The sequence below is a fragment of the Canis lupus genome, chromosome 17 (assembly GCF_003254725.2).
Source record: "Canis lupus dingo isolate Sandy chromosome 17, ASM325472v2, whole genome shotgun sequence".
In the NCBI taxonomy this organism is placed as follows: domain Eukaryota; kingdom Metazoa; phylum Chordata; class Mammalia; order Carnivora; family Canidae; genus Canis; species Canis lupus.
Genome location: NC_064259.1, coordinates 20,113,172 through 20,131,216, shown reverse-complemented (window position 1 = coordinate 20,131,216; position 18,045 = coordinate 20,113,172).

Here is an 18,045-nt window from a genome sequence, read left to right as displayed (position 1 = left end):
TATTTTATAACAAAAGGATTAATCCAGGACCATGTGTTGCACTTAGTTGTTATGTCTTTTTGGTCTACTATCTAGAAAAATTCCTTAGTCCATTCTTTTTTTTTTTAAGTTTCTAAAATGTATTTACATAATCTCTACACCCAATGTGGGGCTCAAACTCATAATCCTGAGATCAAGAGGCATGTGCTCCACTGGCTGAGCCGACCAGATGCCCCCACTTAGTCCATTCTTGACCTTTGCACCCTACCTGAGTCCACACCAATTCCTCCCATTTTGACCCAACATCTCAGAGTTCCTTTTGGTATTCCTGTTTTTCATATTTATAACTCCTTTCCCTGACGTTTGAGACACCTGGCTCCCCCCCCCCCTTTTTTTTAACCTGGCTTCCCTTAACCTCAGTGTATTTACTTATTTGCCCACCTCCCTTGTACATGGCCAATTTCTTGACCCCCGCAAGGCTGCCACCGTGCTAGGTTGCCCTCCTCCCACGGGTGCCGACATTTGCCAGGCCCCTACTCTGCACAGCCATGCCTGATGGGTTTTTAGCTGAATCCCTAAGGAAAGGAGGGAATGAAGAGGGAAGAGGCAAGACATACGTGATATGCAAAGCAGGAACCCTCCCCTATTTTCCATTCCTTTCCACGTGCAGCAGTAAATTGAGAAAAGTACAGGAAGACAAGAAAAGAAAGAATGTGCACTACCCCTACTCTAGGGGGTTACAAATAGTCAGGTGTGAATGTTAAGAGCAAAAAGCCAGCATGCTCACCAGCTCATCACCCACGCGGCTGCTTCATGTGCGGTCACCAGGCTTCCACCTGGCGCTCATCCTCATTGGAGAGATCCCTATATCAGGGAGCCTCCCCTGTATGCTCCTAGGCAAGTCCATCAACATCCTGGACCTCAGGATCCTCACAGAAAAGGTCAAAGTGATGACCTTTCCCCACTCCACCCCCTCACCAGCAGTTACTGACCCCAAAAGACACTACAGTGTTTTATAAAGACAAAAGAACAGGGATCCCTGGGTGGCTCAGCGGTTTGGCGCCTGCCTTTGGCCCAGGGCACGATCCTGGAGACCCGGGATTGAGTCCCACATCGGGCTCCCGGTGCATGAAGCCTGCTTCTCCCTCTGCCTATGCCTCTGCCTCTCTCTCTCTCTCTCTCTCTCTCTCTCTGTGACTATCATAAATAAATAAAAATTAAAAAAAAAAGACAAAAAATAAAAAATAAAGACAAAAGAACTCTATAAATACAAAGGATTATTATTATGGTTGTATCGGGATATAAGATCAGCTTCCTTTTTTAAAAAAAGATTTTATTAAAAAAAAAGATTTTATTTATTTATTCATAGAGACACACACAGAGAGAGAGGCAGAGATACAGGCAGAGGGAGAAGCAGGCTCCACGCAGAGAGCCTGACATGGGACTCGATCCAGGGTCTCCAGGATCACGCCCTGGGCTGCAGGCGGCTGCTCAACCGGGGCTGCCCTAAGATCAGCTTCCTAATGGCAATCCACAATAACTGGGGCTTAACATAGAAACTTTTGGGGGCACCTGGGTGCTTGCTTCTCCCTCTGCCTATGTCTCTGCCTCTCTGTGTGTCTCTCATGAATGAATAAATATAAAAACTTTAAAAAATAAATTTAATTTAATTTAAAAAAATAGAAACTGGGCAGCCCAGGTAGCTCAGAGTTTAGCACTGCCTTCTACCCAGGGCATGATCCTGGAAACCCAGGATCGAGTCCTATGTCAGGCTCCCTGCATGGAGCCTGCTTCTTCCTCTGCTTGTGTCTCTGCCTCTCTCTCTCTCTCTCTCTCTTTCTGTGTCTCTCATGAATTAATAAATAAAATCTTAAAAAAAAAAAAAAAGTCTGTTTCTGGGCAGCCCCAGTGGCCCAGTGGTTTAGCACCGTCTTCAGCCCAGGGTGTGATCCTGGAGACCCGGGATCGAGTCCCACATCGGGCTCCCGGTGCATGGAGCCTGCTTCTCCCTCCTCCTGTGTCTCTGCCTCTCTCTCTCTCTCTCTCTCTCTCTCTGACTGTCATAAGTAAATTAATTAATTAAAAATAAAATTAAAAAAAAAGAAACTTCTATTACTCTCTCACAGAGTATTATGGGTATAAGTGGACCAAGGCTAGTTTGGGGGTTGATGGGGCTGTTCTGTGGGGTTAGAGACCTATACTCCTTGCATATTGTTGGCTCAACATCTTTAGAGTGTTGTCCTTGTCCACAGGAACAAGATGTTCACCGTCACATCTGCATTCCAGTCCCTGGAAAGGGAGAAAAGAAGTAGAAGGCATGACCTGTTCCTTTTTGGGAATCCATAATTTACATAATTCTATTGGCTACAGCTTTGTCACACCTACCTTCAAGGTGGAAATGTGTGTCTTTATTCTGAGTGACTAAATTTTTTTTAAAGATTTTATTTATTCATTCATGAGAGACCCAGAGAGAGAGACAGAGACACAGGCAGAGGGAGAAGTGGGCTCCATGAAGGGAACCCGATGTGGAACTTGATCCCAGAACCTGGGATCATGCCCTGAGCCAAAGGCAGATGCTCAACAATTGAGCCACCCAGGCATCCCTGAGTAACTAATTTTTTTTTAAAGATTTTATTTATTTATGAGAGAGAGAGACAGAGAGAGAGAGAGAGAGAGTATGAGCAGGGGACAGAGACAGAGTGAGAAGGAGAAGCAGATTCCCCGCTGAGCAGGGAGCCCGACCCCAGGCTCAATCCCAGGATCCTCGGATCATGACCTGAGCCAAAGGCAGTTGTTTAACCGACTGGACAGGTGTCCCTCTGAGTGACTAATTATCAGGGATTTTATTATGGTACTATTATATGTATTGGCCCTGTTTCTGTTCACAGCATGCCTTGTATTCTTTTTTTATTTTTTATTTTTATTTTTAAATAATCTCTACACCCAACATGGGGCTCAAACTCATAATCCTGGGATCAAGAGTTGCATCCTCCACCGACTGAGCCAGCCAGGAGCCCCTGCCCTGTACTCTGTGCGCTTTTCATAATGGCCTCTGTAAGGTCCAGATGTGTCTCTGCCAGAACAGCAGGGACTAGGTTTGCAGGATTTGGACTTTATACAATTTTGGGGAAAGGAGGAGAGCCTTTATTAAGACAAAGAACCAGGGCAGCCTGGCTCAGCGGTTTAGCGCCGCCTTCAGCCCAGGGTGTGATCCTGGAGACCTGGGATCGGGTCCCACATCGGGCTCCCTGCATGGAGCCTGCTTCTCCCTCTGCCTGTGTCTCTGCCTCTGTGTGTGTGTGTGTGTGTGTGTGTGTGTGTGTGTGTGTGTCTCATGAATGAATAAATAAAATCTAAAAGGAAAAAAAACAAATATTATGAAACAAAATTAGATATCAAGGTGAATATTTGTTTAGAATGAGAAAATAAACCACAGCATATTACACAGTTGAAAAGCTGACACATTGTTTTTGTGTTTTGTTTTGTTCGTCGTACAATGACGATAATACACCCTTGTATGTATGACGAACCTCTCTAAAACTTTTTGCCCTGTATTTTTCTACTGTGCATTTTTGGAGGCCTCTGTCTTTGATAGGAACTTTATAATGTTTTCCAGCCAGAAAATAGAAAAAGAATTCAGTATTTCTCTTATTAAGAGTTTAAAATTTTCTTTCTGCTTCAACACTTTATTGGTAATGCCATGTTTAGAATTCTGGTTAAATTTGGGAAAATCTCTATCAAGTTCTTTTTTGAGCTGTAAGATTTCAGAGCATTTGAGGTTTTGTGAGTGCAATAACTAATCTTAAACACTATTTGAAATAATATTGCTAAAAATGAAATAATAATGCTTATTAACCAGCTTGTTGACAATATTCTAATTGTGATGGCTTCATATGAGTTTTTTGTATTATTTTCAAATGTGGGGATGCAGAAAACACACAACATATACACAGATGTACTAGTTCTTTTAGTATGGCTCCAAGATTGTGCTCATAAACACAAGAAACCTGGTAAATTCTCTTGTGCACAATTATTATCAAAAAGAGGAAAAATGGTGAATTTTATGCTTATGGTTATATACACTGTGTCATGTACATTCCTGACAGGAGGGAACTTCCAGTTTAATCAGGCATTGCGGAGAACCAGTCTACTTATACTGTTTTGCACATCTGATAGCTGGAAGAAATTTCTGCAGACTTAGCTTTTGGCTCTGCAAATGTCAGACCTTGTCTCTCCTTCACTACCCACCGATGTCTGGTGCCAGGCACTGTGGGACTCTTCATTATCCATTTACAATGTCTGGCCTTGCACCTTCACATTTTGCCACCAGGTGAGTTGACAGAGTGGATGACAGGCATATTCCTGCACTCGGTCAGCTAGCAGTAATGTGTCTATACTGGCAGGACTGTGAGCCACATAAATACATCCCACTAAACCACTCTAAATTTGTCTCCCAACTCAACTTCTCTTAAGTTAGAGCTCAAAAATGCCTGCAGCCATGCCATGAGGGTCTGACAGAAGTGGGAATGGAAAGAGATGGTGGTTTTTAAGTGACTGCAGTTAAAATATCTTTTTCTTTTTTTTTTTTTAAGATTGTATTTATTTATTCATGACACACACAGACAGAGAGAGAGGCAGAGACACAGGCAGAAGGAGAAGCAGGCTTCACGCAGGGAGCCCGACGTGGGACTCAATCCCAGGTCTCCAGGATCATGTCCTGGGCCAAAGGCAGGCACCAAACCGCTGAGCCACCAAGGTGTCCCTAAAATGTTTTTTTAAATTAAATTAAATTAAATTAAAAATTTTAAAGATTTTATTTATTTATTCATGAGAGACAAAGAGAGAGAGAGAGAGGCAGAGACACAGGCAGAGGGAGAAGCAGGCTCATGCAGGGAGCCGATGCGGGACTCGATCCTAGATCTCCAGGATCAGGCCCTGGGCTGAAGGCAGCGCTGAACCACTGAGCCACCCGGGCTGCCCCTAAAATGTCTTTTTTTATAAAAAGATTTTATTTACTGAGAGAGAGAGCACAAGCAGGGGAGGGGCAGTGGGACAGGGAGAAGCAGACTCCCCACTGAGCAAGGACCGGACTCTGGGTTCCATCCCAGGACTCCAAGATCATAATCCGAGCTGAAGTTCGGACACTTAACCAACTGAGCCATTCAGGCACCCCTAAAATATCTTTTAGAAGTTTTTAAGAAACATATGACCTTATAAATACATTGTTAAGGCTCCTCACTGGGCCCTGCAAGCAGGGGGTGTTCTAGGGTTTAAGCTTCAGCAGCTTCTGAGTAAATTGATCTCAGTCCCTGCTGCCCTAGGGCAGAGTGTTTAAGGGCAAAGTGATACAAGTTAGAAAGCAACCTTGCATTCCCCTTTATTACCTTAGCCCTTGCTTTGCTGCCCTCCTCTCCATAGCACTTCACCCCCAACCTCCATTCCAAACCCTGCTCTCCTTCTGATAAAGAAAATTTAAATAGGCAAGTATTCTCATAGAAAAATTTCTATTTTTTTTAAAGATTTTTTTTTTTTAAGATTTTATTTATTTGGGATACCTGGGTGGCTCAGTAGTTTAGTGCCTGCCTTTGGCCCAAGGCATGATCCTGGGGTCCCAGGATCAAGTCCCACATCAGGCTCCCTGCATGGAGCCTGCTCCTCCCTCTGCTTATGTCTCTGCCCCTCTCTCTCTTTCTCTCTCTCTCTCTCTCTCTGTGTGTGTGTGTCTCATTTATTCATGAATCCCCTACAATGACTTTTTAAATTATAAGGTCAGGGGATCCCTGGGTGGCGCAGCGGTTTGGCGCCTGCCTTTGGCCCAGGGCGCGATCCTGGAGACCCGGGATCGAGTCCCACGTCGGGCTCCCGGTGCATGGAGCCTGCTTCTCCCTCTGCCTGTGTCTCTGCCTCTCTCTCTCTGTGACTATCATAAATAAATAAAATTAAAAAAAATTTTTTTAAATAAATAAATAAATAAATAAATAAATAAATAAATTATAAGGTCAGTACATGCTGGATGCCTGGGTGGCTCAGTAGTTGAGGATCTGCCTTTGGCTCAGGTCATGATCCCCGGGTTCCGGGGTCCTGGGGTCCAGTCCCATATTAGGCACCCCGTGGGGTGTATATATATATATATATACACACACACACACATACATATACACAAGAAATTAAACAATTGATGAATAATTTTAATATTTTGATCTATGAATATGGAGGACTATTGAGAATAGGTAGCTAAGAGCTGCCCAACCCACTGCTTGCAGGACTGTGCCTAGTTCACAGGCAGCATTCAGGGAAGGCGGACCTTATCCAGAGTGTTTAGGCTGAGCAGGTGGCTGGCGGTGGGGAGGGGTGCGCATGCCCAAGCGCTCATCCTTGTGTGCACACACAGGTATAGGCACCTGGGCTAGGCATCTGGCACTGGGTGGAGTGTGTGTTCTATTTGGCTAGCACTCTTCTTTCCATGATGCCCTTTGAACACATGCTTCCTCATCCAGCCATCTGTTTGGTCTCTCTCCAAAGGAGAGGATGAACATTTCTAGAGCCACATCCTCATACAAACGTTCATTTTTGACTCCCAGTCTGTGTGACCTCCCTTTCCTGAGCTAGTGCCAACCCTGGAATGTAGATGATTAAATAATGTCTTTATTTAAAAATAGACATAAAGTCTGATGACACAATTAGGCGGCTCCCAAGGAAAGGAATCTAAGTGCATAGAGCTTCTTCCCTTCCTCCCACCCTCCTTCCCTTCTTTCCTTCCTTCCTTCTTCCCACCCCACCCTTCTTTTTCCTCCCCCCCCCTTCCTGGGAGTCAGTGGCCCACAGGGGATAAAATCATGATTTAAAAACAAAACAAGGGGGATCCCTGGGTGGCACAGCGGTTTGGCTCCTGCCATTGGCCCAGGGCGCGATCCTGGAGACTCGGGATTGAATCCCACGTCGGGCTCCCAGTGCATGGAGCCTGCTTCTCCCTCTGCCTGTGTCTCTGCCTCTCTCTCTCTCTCTCTCTCTCTCTGTGTGACTATCACAAATAAATAAAAAAAAAAAAAAAAAAAAAAGGGATGCCTGGGTGGCTCAGCAGTTGAGCATCTGCCTTTGGCTCAGGTCAGGGCATAATCCCACTGTCCCAGGATCGAGTCTCACATTGGGCTCCTTGCATGGAGCCTGCTTCTCCCTCTGCCTATGTCTCTGCCTCTCTCTGTGTCTCTCATGAATAAATAAATAAAATCTTTAAATAAATTTTAAAAAGAAAGCAGATTTTTTCCCTTTATTTTGAGAAAGAATGCTAATACATTTTACTTTTGCACATTTTTAATGAGCAACTAAGAACATAGAACTAATAGTTACATATTTTTTTAAAAACCTACTAAAGGGGACGCCTGGGTGGCTCAGCAGTTGAGTGTCTGCCTTCGGCTCAGGGCATGATCCCAGGGTCGGATCCCATATCGGGCTCCCCGCATGGAGCCTGCTTCTCCCTCTGCCTCTGTCTCTGCTTCTCTCTGTGTCTCTCATGAATAAATAAATAAAATCTTTGAAAAAATAAAACCTACTAAAGTTCTGCAATTTGGCTGCATTTGCATTTGCCTGGTTAAGAGACATTATTAGAAAGAGAAACATGGGTTTGCAGGAAAGAGAAAATAAGAAAGGTGTGTGAGAGCTATTCAGGAGCCTCAAGCAGAAGGCCCAGAATCTGGAAAAGACACCTGGCCGGCAAGGACTGGGCGGGAGAGGCGAGGGAGCTCAGCAGGAAGTGCTTTGTGCTCACGCTCCACTCGAGCCCTCCAGGGTCTTGTAAACTAAAGGAAGTTAAAGCTGACCTTTGAGTCCTTTTGACTGGTGCAAGAATTTCCGTATCACCTCTGCAATGAAAAATCGGCTTTCTCTTTTCATTATTATCCTTTAACTTTTGAAACTTAATGCTAAAACAACAGCTTAATGCTAAAACGATGGGATTAAATAATAATAAAAAAATAAAACGATGGGATTGTTTAAATAGGGAATTCTAAAAGTTTTGCTAGCATTTGAAGAAGTGACTTGTGTTTCAGATGCTTTCCCCCACACCTAAGCTTCCTCTGTGGAGCAGTTTGACAGCTCTCTTTAATCTGCAAAAGCTGCTTGACTCATCTTTGTTCTTGCAGAGATCAGGGCTGTTGTCTGCCACAGTACTGACAATTTACAGTTGTTCATGGCCCTTTCCCCTTGTCAAATTAAACCCATACTTTGATTGCATTTTGTTCTAGCAGAATGAGATGCAGTGGAAGTGGTAATAAAAACAGCTCAGTGAAAATGACTTAGAGGAATAAATTGATTTTGCCCTCAGTGCAGCAGGGAAGATTCGCTCATCACTCCCAGCCTCTCCCAGCAACCAGAGTCCCCAGAGCCCAACCAACGCCTCACACCTCCCAGGGGAATCGCAGAGCTCCCAGGCCGCCCCCATTCAATTTGCTTTACAAAGGGAAAGTGATTCTCAGCGAGCTGTTGGAAACTTGCATTCTATCAGGCAAAAAGGCGGGGAGGGTAGCAAGGAAATATTTAAAAAGAGAGCTAGAGAGTGAAGGGGGCATAGGATAGCTGAAAAGATTCAACTAATTCACATACCCACACCCACACCCACCTCTACAAAAATTCCTGTTACCAAGTAGGCAGTAGAATCCAGCTTGGGGAAGACGAGTTGCAGAATTCTTCATCAGTGAGGGATGATCATCCTGTCATTTCAGAAAGGAAGAGAGCTTCATTCTTCCTCTCGTTCATTCGGTGACAATCTGCTGATCCCTACAAGGAACAAAGAGTGACGGGCTGCTCCATCAGCAAGTCCTCACCACTCTAGAGCTCACAATCTCTCACCATTTCCCTGGCAACTGCCCTCCCCCAACCTTAGGCCTCCTAACCTGTCTGTCTGCTCTGCCATTGCTGTCACCTCCCCTCCGGCCCCCGCCCCACGGTACATTATCCACACAGTAGCTAAAGAGGTATTTCATAGCAAACAAGTTATATTTAAAATGCAAAGGGAGGTCATACCAGTCCTCTGCTTAAAAGTCCCCAATGGCTTTATGTTGCACTTCAAAAACTCCTGTCTGCTTTTATAACAATCTTGTATCTCTCTACCTCCTTCGAAATACTCTGAAGCAACATTGGCACTTTTAAAGTCTTATTTTTTTTTAATTTTTAAGGATTTTATTTATTTATTTATGAGAGACACAGAGAGAGAGAGAGAGGGAAAGGGAGAGGCAGAGACACAGGCAGAGGGAGAAGCAGGCTCCATGCAGGGAGCCCGACGCGGGTCTCCAGGATCAGGCCCTGAGCTAAAGGCAGAGCTAAACCACTGAGCCACCCGGGTTGCCCTAACGTCCTCTTTTTTTCCTCAAATATACTATGCTCGTTCCCTGCTCAGCCCTTTGCACTTGCTTTTTTTTTCCCCTTGGAATTGCCCACACTCCTGATTTTTAGATGGTCAGTTCCTTTTCATCATTTGGCTCTCAATCAAATATCACCTCAGAAAGGTGAGCCCAGGCCACCCCATCTATAGTGGCCACCGATCCTGAAAATGTTCTACTCTATTCCCCTTTTTTATTTTTGAAAAGCATTCCACTTACTGTTATCTGAAGGTATTTTAGCATATGATCATTGACATCAGTTCTCAAAGTGTGGCTCTGGGATGAGCGGTTTTAGGATCAACTGGGAATTTATTAGAATTTCATGTTCTCAGGCCCTACTCGAAACCTTTTGCAGGTCAAGCCCAGAAATCTGTATTTTAAGAAATCACCCAGGTGATTCTGATGAAAAGTAAAGTTTGAGAACCACTGGCTTACAACGATTGCTGCTCCCCTTCCTTGTGCCCTGCCTAGATTGTAGACTCCAAGAAAATGGAAGTCCATCTCTCTTGTTCTGCACTGTGCTACAAGCACCAAACACAAAGCACACTCAATAAAATAAATTGTTGAATGGTGACAGATGGAATGAATGATGGATCTGGTGCCTTGAGTTCTGTCTCAGGGGGCCACATGGGAGAGACTTAGCAGAGAGCCCAATAGAGCAGCACCCCAGGGATCTACTGGCCCCCTTTCCACTAGAGCTTTTCTCTGCATAGCATATTGATTTTACAGGCTAGAAAAACCAGAAAAGGGGTTCTGAGATCAAAGAAACACTTGAAAACTGATTCAAAAATGTTATTAATTATAGTTTGGAAACTGCAAGTGTGTTCCAAGGTCCTTCTCAGATAACCAGAAGGTCTGTAGATTTGTAGATGGCATTCAGTAAGAAGGGAAGGATAAGATCTTTTTTTTCTCAATTCTGTAGAGCTCTTCCTGCATTCATCCCAGAGCAGGCTGCTGATTGACAAAGTGGCTTTCTCTCCCCTCAGTCTTTCTGCTTTATATCAATCTTGAAATCTTAAAAAAAAAAAAAAAGAAGGGGAGGGGGACTCTAAACCAATTAATCCTGTCTCCAGTGCTTTCTAAAAGCTTTCAGCTTGCAAACACCAGGCAAACCCCAGTCCAGATCAGGGAGGAAAAACACTATCTTTGCAGAAGACATTGAACTTTAGAAAAGGTTAGATCAACACCAAGAACAATAGAAGGGCCTTGGAAACCTCTCCTTAGAAATAATATGCTGGCTTGAAGCAAGTACTACAGGTCAGGCACCATGCTAGATACCAGAGTTACAGAGACCCAGAGAATAAAGTTCATGTCTTCAAGGATCTCCCAGTCCAGAGGAGAGACAGTGTGTACACAGAGCAGAGTGTCAGTGCCGTAGGAGTGACCAAATGCTTAGTTTTGCCAGGGAAGGATTCCTGGAGGAGGTGATATTTGAACAGATTTGGAAGGCTCTATCTGGCTCAGGAGGTGAGAAAGGAAGCACAGTCTAAGCAGAGGAGACAACAAATGTGAAAGCAGAGATGAAAAGGGTCAGGCAGGGTTCAAACAGTGAACAAAAACGAATTTGTTAAAATACATATATATATATAAATATATAAATTAATATATATTGTATTTATATGTATTTATATATAAAAATTTGAATAGTGACTGGCTAGTTAATGAAATCATAGAATTATTAATTTTTTAAGTATTTTAATTATTGGGATCCCTGGGTGGTGCAGCGGTTTGGCACCTGCCTTTGGCCCAGGGCGTGATCCTGGAGACCCGGGATCGAATCCCACATCGGGCTCCCGGTGCATGGAGCCTGCTTCTCCCTCTGCCTATGTCTCTGCCTCTCTCTCTCTGTCTCTCTCTCTCTGTGACTATCATAAATAAATAAAAATTTTAAAAAAGTATTTTAATTATTTTGATTATGTTGTAAGAGTCTTTATATTTTGGAGACACAATATTGAAACATTGTCCCTGGATGAAATGATGTGATATTTGGAATTCACTTCAAAATACTATGGGAATGGGTGGGAGAAGGTAGAAATAAGATGAAATAAGGTTAATTTTTTTTTTTAAAGATTTATCTTAGAGAGAGAGAATGGGCAGGGAGAGGAGCAGAGGGGAAGGGAGAAAGACTCTCTAGCCAACTCTGTGCTGAGTGTGGAGCCTGACAGGGGACTTGATCTCAATGACCCTGACCTGAGTCAAAAGCAAGAGTTGAAGGATTAATGGATTGAGGCACCCAGGCACCTGAAATAAGGTTGAACTTGGTATCAGGGTCATGAGTTTAAGCCTCAGGTTGGGCATACAGCTTACTTTAAAAAAATAAAATAAAATAAATACTAAAAAAATTAAGAACATGAAACAAGGTTGACTTTGGATATGTATAGAAAGGGGGTAATGGAGGGGTGCCTGGGTGGCTCACTCTGTTGATCTCTCAACTCTTAGTTTGGCTCGGGTCATGGTCTTGGGGTTTGGGGATCAAGCATGAGTGGGCTCTGTGCTCAATAGGGAGTCTGCTTGTCCCTCTCCCTTTGCTCCTCCTGCCACTCCCTCACCATGCTCGCTCTCTTTCTCTCTCTCAAATAAATAAATAAAATCTTTAAAAAGAAAGAAAGAAAGAAGAAAGAAAGAGAGAAAGAAAGAAAGAAAGAAAAGAAGAAAGAAAGAAAGAAAGAAAAGAAGAAAAAAAGAAAGAAAGAAAGAAAGAAGGAAGGAAGGAAGGAAGGAAGGAAGGAAGGAAGGAAGGAAGGAAGGAAGGAAAAAGCTGGTAGAGGGGCGCCTGGACTTAAGTCAGTTAAGTGTCTGATTTAGTACAGGTCATGATCTTGGGGTCCTGGGATTGAGCCCCAAGTTGGGTTCTGTGCTCAACATGGAGTCTGTTTCTCCCTCTTCCTCTCCCCCTGCTTGTGCTCTCTCTTTCTCTCTCTCTCTCTCACACATACATAAAAATAAATAAAATCTTTAAAAAAAAAGAAAGAAAAAGAAAGTGGTTGATAAATAGTGGGAGGTCATTATACTATTGAGCAGGGAGCCTGTATTCAGAGAGGCAAAAAGATCAGTCTCCTCAGGGGCTACCTTCTCTTTTATAAGGACTGGCTCAAGCAAGAAGCAAGCTTGAGGACTGATCCCTAGAGGATCTTCTGCATATACCTGGAGCTAGGATACAGACCCTAAGTGAGGAAAGGATCCTCAAGGAACTTCTGGGGAGCATAGCAGAGGGGGAAGCTCCAGGGCCTGGGATATACTATTTAGGCAAAATTTATAAAGATTTTGAGAGGAGGTGGATATAAAATATAACTACCACTTCTCTCTGAAAGAAGTCTCACTGAAAAATTAGAATACCCAAGCAGGGCTGAACTACTTTATAGGTAGACCAGGTGACCCTCTCTTAGCCAGTTGGAGAATCTTCAGCATAGACTCTAAAAACAACTTCCTTGAACACTACAGAAATTAGAAATATCACTATTAGAGGCTGACTCAGTCCATTGAGCATCTGCCTTCAGCTTAGGTCATGATCCTGGGTCCTGGGATGGAGCCCTGTATCAGGCTTCCTGCTCAGCAGAAGGTCTGCTTCTCCTTCTGCCCCTCCCTGCCACTCATGCTCTCTCTCTTTCTCTCCAATAAATAAATAAAATCTTTAAAAAATATATCACTATTGGAGAGTATTTCTTTTATACTAAAATTCATAGGAGGGGACATATATTGTATACTTATTAGGCTATTATTAATAATTTTATGCTGTCTTAAATTCATGTAGTATTATGAAATTTACAAGACTTTTTTTTTAAGATTTTATTTATTTATTCATGAAAGGCACACAGAAAGAAGCAGAGACATAGGCAGAGGGAGAAGCAGGCTCCATGCAGGAGCTCAATGTGGGACTTGATCCCGGGACTCTGGGATCACACCCTGAGCCAAAGGCAGATGCCCAACTACTGAGCAACCCAGGCATCCCTACAAGACATTTAAAAAAAAATCTAATTTATTTACTTGAGAGAGAGAGAGAGAGCACAGGGGAAGGAGTGGAGGCAGAGGAAGAGAGAGTTTCAAGCAGACTCCATGCTGAGCACAGAGCCTCACATGAGGCTTGATCCCACTACCCTGATATCATGATCTGAGCTGAAATCAAGAGGTGGCTGCTAAACCAACTGAGCCACACAAGGTGCCTCACAAGACATTTTTAAAGTTTATTATTTTGAGTAAGCTCTACACCCAAAGTGGGGCTTAAACTCATGACAGAGAGATCAAGAGTCATATACTCAGGGCAGCCCTGAGTCCCAGGATCGAGTCCCAGGTCAGGCTCCCTGCATGGAGCCTGCTTTTCCCTCTGCCTGTGTCTCTGCCTCTCTCTGTATCTCTCATGAATAAATAAATAAAATATTAAAAAAAAAAAGAGTCACATACTCTTCTCACTGAGCCAGCCAGGTACCCCAAGACATTTTGATTTCTTATAAGGGGTCCCTGCATTAACAAGTAGTATCCTTTTCACATCCCTCCAGATCTTATAACTACTGGGGCTTGAATTCAAGCTTCATTTTTTAAAAGATTTTATTTATTTATGTGTGTGAGAGAGATAGCATGAGCAGAGGGAGGGAGAAACAGACTCCCCACTCAGCAGGGAGCTCCATGTGGGGCTCAATTCCAGAATCCCAAGATCATGACCTGAGTTAAAGGCAGATTTTTTTTTTTTTTAAGATTTTATTTATTTATTCATGATAGTCACAGAGAGAGAGAGAGAGGCAGAGACACAGGCAGAGGGAGAAGCAGGCTCCATGCAGGGAGCCCGACGTGGGATTCGATCCCGAGTCTCCAGGATCGCGCCCTGGGCCAAAGGCAGGCGCCAAACCACTGCGCCACCCAGGGATCCCAGATTTTTTTTTTTTTAAGATTTTATTTATGAGCAGCCCGGGTGGCTCAGCAGTTTAGTGCTGCCTTCGGCCTGGGGCCTGATCCTGGAGACCCGGGATATTTAAAATATAAATATATAAATATATATATATAAAATGTATTTATTTTATTTTATATTTTATATTTTATATTTTTATATATATATAAAATATATATATTTTATTTATTTATTTGAGAGAGTGAGTGAGTGAGAAAGAGAGAGAGAGAGAAAGAGAGAAAGAGCATGAGCTGGGAAAGGGGCAGAAGCAGAGGGAGAAGCAGACTCCCCACTGAGCAGGGAGCCTGATGTGGAGCTTGGGGCTTGATCCCAGGACCTTGGGATCATGACCTGAGCTGAAGGCTAATGCTCAACTGACTGAGGTACCCAGGCACTTCCAATTTTTTTTTTTTTTTAACTTTTGTTTATTTAAGTAACCTCTACACCCAATGCGGGGCTCAAACTCTCAACTCTGAGGTCAAGAGTTGCACACTTAAAAAAAAAAAAAGAGTTGTACACTTCCCTGACTGAGCCAGCCAGGCACCCCCAATTCAAACTTTTTTATCTTTCAAAATAAAGCTCATCTCTACATGTTTCAATCAATGATTCCTGTGTAACAAACTACCAGAAAACCCCATCAGTCATATGCCTGCACTCAGCCAGTGGTGGGGCTGGCGTGGCCTGCTGGGGTACCTTGCTTTGCCTCGCCTCGCCCTGTGGTCAGCTTGGACTTCCTCACCCTATCTTGTCTTGGGGTTAGCTGGACTTCTTACATAGCAGCAAGATGCCAGGAATGACAGAGGAAGGTATAAGGCCTCTTAAGGCCACATTCAAAAAGAGAGAAAACAGCCTTTTTTATTTTCATTTTTATTTATTTTTAAAAGATTTTATTTATTTATCTTTGAGAGACACACAGAAAGAGAGGCAGAGACACAGGCAGAGGGAGATGCAGGCCTCTCGCAGGGAGCCCAATGCTGGACTCCATCCCGTGACTCCAGGATCATGCCCTGGGCCAAAGGCAGAGGCTAAACTGCTGAGCCACCCAGGGATCCCAGACTCTTTAAAAAAAAAAAAAAATTAATATGAAAGATTGGCATTTTATTTATTTATTTATTTATTTATTTATTTATTTATTTATTTTTTAAGATTTTATTTATTTATTCATGATAGACATAGAGAGAGAGAGAGGCAGACACAGGAGGAGGGAGAAGCAGGCTCCATGCAGAGAGCCTGACGCGGGACTCCATCCAGGGACTCCAGGATCGCGCCCTGGGCCAAAGGCAGGCGCTAAACCGCTGAGCCACCCAGGGATCCCCCTATTTATTTATTTTTTAAAGATTTTTAAAAATTTATTCACGAGAGACGCACAGAGAGGCAGAGACACAGGCAGAGGGAGAAGCAGGCTCCAGTGAGCCTGACGTGGGACTTGATCCGGGGCCTCCAGGATCACCCCCTGGGCTGAAGGCGGCGCTAAACCGCTGAGCCACCTGGGCTGCCCCTGGACAGGTATTTTGTAGATTCTTCCTCCGTTGGGCTTTCTGATGTTTTCCTCAGGATTAGATTATGGATTTGGGAGGCTGGGGTTACAAATTTTGGGGAAGAAGACCACAGAGGTAAAGTACTAGTTTCATCACATCATATCAAGGGCACATCCCATTATCATGGCCTATCACAATTGATTTGACCTTGATTACTTACTTGGCTGAGGTAGTGTTTGTCAGGTTTCTCCACTGTAAAATTATTCTTTTTTGCCCTCTTCCCATACCATGCTCTTGGAAAAGAGGTCACTATGAGCATCCCACATTCAAGTGGTGGAGAGTTATTCTCCCTGCCCCCTCCCAGGATGGAGAATCATTTACATAAATTATTTGGAATTCTGATAGGAAATTTGTCTCCTCCCCCATTTATTTATTTTTCATTCATTTATTTGTATCATTATAGACTCAATGAAATTTATACTTTGGGTTATTTTATTTGTTGCTCAAATTATGGGGAGCCATTTAAAAAAAAACTTATTTATTTATTTATTCATGAAAGATACAGAAAGAGGCAGAGATACAGGCAGAGGGAGAAGCAGGCTCCCGACGAGGAGCCGGATTCGGGACTTGATCCTGGGACCCCAGGACCATGACCTGAGCCAAAGGCTGACATTCCACCATCAAGCCACCCAGGCACCTTATGGGGAGCCATTTTTAATCATCTGTCATTACACTAAAGAAATAGAACAGTGTTTTTTTTTAACTTTTAAAATATATATAATGTACAGAAGATTGTACAAACCTCGAGCCTACTGCCTAATGAATTTTCAGAGACACTCACGTAATCAGCACCTAGAAAAAGAAACAAATCATTCTAACTGCCCAGAAACCTACCTCATCCTGCCTGCCAGTCATTACCCTCCAAAAGTAATCAGTATCCTGACTTCCAATAGCACAGATTCATCCTCCTTGTTGTTTTTACATAAATGGAATAATACATTATGTACTTTTCTGTGTCTGGCTTCTTTCACTCAACATTATGTTTGTGAGATTCATCCATGTTGTTATGCTTTGTTGTAGAGGATGCATTTTCTTAAATTTTATTTATTTATTTATTTATTCATTCATTCATTCATTCATTTAGAGGATGCATTCTTGCTATGCAAATCTGCCACCTTGACTTCCCCGCCCCAAGATTCTGAAATGAACCATGTTTCACAAATTTATTTCATTGCCATCTGAGGTTCGGGTCCTCAAAAACAGACTCTGAGACAAGAACATAAGTGTAAGTAATCTATGGGGAGTTGGATCTCAGGAAGCACTGGTCAGGGAGTGAGGAAGGAAACAGAAGAGAGGAAGCCAGGCAGAGGAGTTAATGAGCAATCAAAGCTCTGTTCTGGGGGAGATCCAGGCAACTGTGCCAAATATGTCTGAGTGGTCCCCCAGAAAAGTAAAGAAGCCAAGATGTGTATATACCAACTCCTTTCAGTTATTGGTTTAGAGTTGCTTCTGAGTACATTAACAACACTCTGGCCATTGCAGTCTGCTCCAAGTGTAGGCTAAATATGCACCTATAGCCAGAGAAATGGCAAATGGCAAATGGAGGATTGCAGGTACAGGCAGGAAAAAGCCATCAGAGTGAGGAGAGGTGTAGGAAATATGAAGGGCACAAATACATCTTGCCCTACTCTGCTCTATATATCCCACATTAAGTCCATTCTGTCACTGACTCTTCAAAGCTAGCAGCAATACATAAAATAAGATTTAATTGAGATGAATTTGTAGAACAGCCTCAGTCCACGTTACTGCATGGATCCTGTAGCTGTCCTGATATTTATCTCCCTCCTCTACCACTCATTCTGGGTCTTCCTCACCCTCAGTCAGATCTTTGCTGGTCTTGGTTTTTTGTCTCCATCCTTGAGGAATCTGTTTGAATCTTTGGTTACGGAGTCCTTACCTGAGAACCAAGTGCTCTAACCCAGTAGATCCCCCAGTAGGGAACCACACTGGTGTTTTGCGTTATCAGTGTCAACTCAAAGCTCTTGAAAGGCCAGGATATTCCCTTTATCCCATTGTTCAGTTAGTCTAGTAAATGGCCATGGTCCCCTTGTGGAAAGATTAATGGCATCTCTACTGTATAGACCTGTTGTGGTGTTTGTAGGATCCTTCCTCAAAGGGACTAGGAATCCCCTTCAATTGATGCACTCTAGATCTGGAAACTGGGTGAAGAATTATGATATTCCATCATAGTGGCTGGCCTCAGCTTTCTACTCACTCCTATTACTTTTATACTGCTGTATAACAAACTACCACAAACTTAGCAGCTTAGAACACA